Source organism: Eschrichtius robustus, chromosome X (genome assembly GCF_028021215.1).
Source record: "Eschrichtius robustus isolate mEscRob2 chromosome X, mEscRob2.pri, whole genome shotgun sequence".
Taxonomy (NCBI): domain Eukaryota; kingdom Metazoa; phylum Chordata; class Mammalia; order Artiodactyla; family Eschrichtiidae; genus Eschrichtius; species Eschrichtius robustus.
Genome location: NC_090845.1, coordinates 32,058,972 through 32,061,027, shown reverse-complemented (window position 1 = coordinate 32,061,027; position 2,056 = coordinate 32,058,972). Strand labels below are relative to the sequence as shown.

General features: G+C 57.6%; 1 pseudogene; it reads right to left on the bottom strand.

Moving 5' to 3' along the window:
- Positions 1-289: 289 nt before the first annotated feature.
- LOC137757111 (melanoma-associated antigen B4-like) lies at positions 290-1,738 on the bottom strand (annotated as a pseudogene).
- Between the last annotated feature and the right edge of the window lie 318 nt (positions 1,739-2,056).

Genomic DNA, 2,056 nt, shown 5'->3' with positions numbered 1-2,056 from the left:
TTGCAGTGCCATGTTTTCTACTTGTGGATCATACAGAAAATATAGATGGTTCGTGAATTTCTTTTACATATACCAAAACTGTAACTTTAGAACTCTTTAAACAGCAATAAATATGCAAGCAATGTCATGCACGAATTCAATACTCTTAAGAAAACACACTATCTATTACAAGAAAAAAACATTTGAAAAAACCTAAATAAATCAATAAATAAGGTATAGAGGTTACTAGTTTAAAACAGGAAGATAAATAAGATCTATACTTTGTTCCCTCCACCCCTCCTACTCTGCACTACTTAGGAGCTTGACTGCTCTCTTCCAAAACAAAGTGAACAAACTGCCCGCGGCCTCCCTCCCTAGATGTGGGAGGAGCTGCGGGGCCTTGGCCCTGGAAGTGCACTGCCCTCGGCCACAGCTGCAGCCCTGGCCGCGGCTCTCACTCGTGCTCTCTCTTCCTCATCTTGCAGAGCCTCCTCATAGAGATCTGGGACGGCACTGGGGATGGTACCAGCGATCTTGGCCACAAACTCCAGCACTTTCATCTTGCTGGTTTCAGCGTGTGCTCTCGGGCCCCACAGGAACTCATAGCGCGGAGGATCGCTGTTGGGCACCTGGCGGTAGGTCAGGTACTTCTGCTGCACGAACTCTTCGCTGATGAGCCTCCTGGGCTCCCCAAAGATCAAGTGCCTCCTCCCAGCATACAAGCCCAACGCACTGAGGAATTCCCAGATCTCCTCCTCGGTGGCACGGTTGCCCTTCTTGAAGATCACGCCCAGGAGCATCATCAGGAGACCGGACGTGGGCAGCCCCGACTCATCACTCGGACTTCCCTCGCTGGGGAGGGCCAGCTTGCTGATGAGGGCGTAGGAGTGACGGCTGGGGTCGACTTCCTTCAGCTCGAGGCCAAAGACCAGCTCCATGCGCTCAGAGGCTCTCCTGAGGATCTCAGGGAAGTGCTTCTTGTACTTCTTGCTGAAAATCTTCAGCATTGCTGCCTGCGGGATGGGCTCCTTCAGCTTGTACTTCTCCAGCAGGAACCCCACCAACTTGCTGGCCTTCCTGGACAGAGGATCTCTCCAAGTGCTGAGAGTGGAAGGTGCTTCCTGGGAGGTACTTACACTTTCCTCATCTTGGCTCGCCCGGGCACCCTCTTCATATCCTGGGCAGGAAACCCCTGCATCACGAGAGCTAGTGGCTGGGGCTCCCTGAGGCTCCCGGCGAGCGCCAGCAGCACGGGAGCTCGGGGAAGTACCCCGAGAAACAGAAGCGGGGGAGGGGGGCGACTCTTCTCTCTCTGCTGCCGCCGCCGCTGCCGCCGCCTCAGTGGCCTGGGCACCCTTGAGACTCTGAGTCTCCGCCCGGGCCTGGTGGCGTCTCTCGCGGGCACGGCGCTTGCTCTTCTGGCCCCGAGGCATGATGACACAGGTCAGGGCCAGCAGGCGGGAGTGTGGGCAGGAAGGCAGGCAATGAGGGCAGCTGGGGGAGGGACAAGGAGATGCTGTGAGCACCTTCAGCGGGGAGATTCCTCCCTGGCTTTAACCAAGGCCGCCTCTGCAGGGTCCTTGAGGGCACTGCTCGAGGACCCACAGGGCTCCCGTTCTCCTGCTCCGCCTGTCCCCTGAGACCCCTGTGGAGGACGGTAGAGTGAGCCTTGGGGCACAGCCAGCCAGCCAGCCCTGCCTGGGCGGTACGGGGGTGACAGTGGGGGCTGGCAGGGGAGGTAGGTCCTCGCGGTTCCCATTCAGAGTCAGGATGACAGTTGCTGGCAAGACTCCCCCACCCCCCCCCACCCCCACCCCATCCCGTCTGCTGCTCTGAAGTTGACACCACCATCTTCCATGACACCCAGGAGGAGGAAAGGAGGGAGCGTTCAGCCCACCACCGAAGGGTCCTGGGACCCTCCCTTCTGCTGCCTGGTGATGGCCCCTTCAGAACAAAGCTCTAACCTCCCTTGGACCTGGCAGAGGAAAGTACGGGCAGTCTCAGCCTGACAGTCCTTCCTTGGGAGTTTACGGGTTGGTAGGAGGGGACAGGCCATATTCTCTCTCGTCCCTTCTCT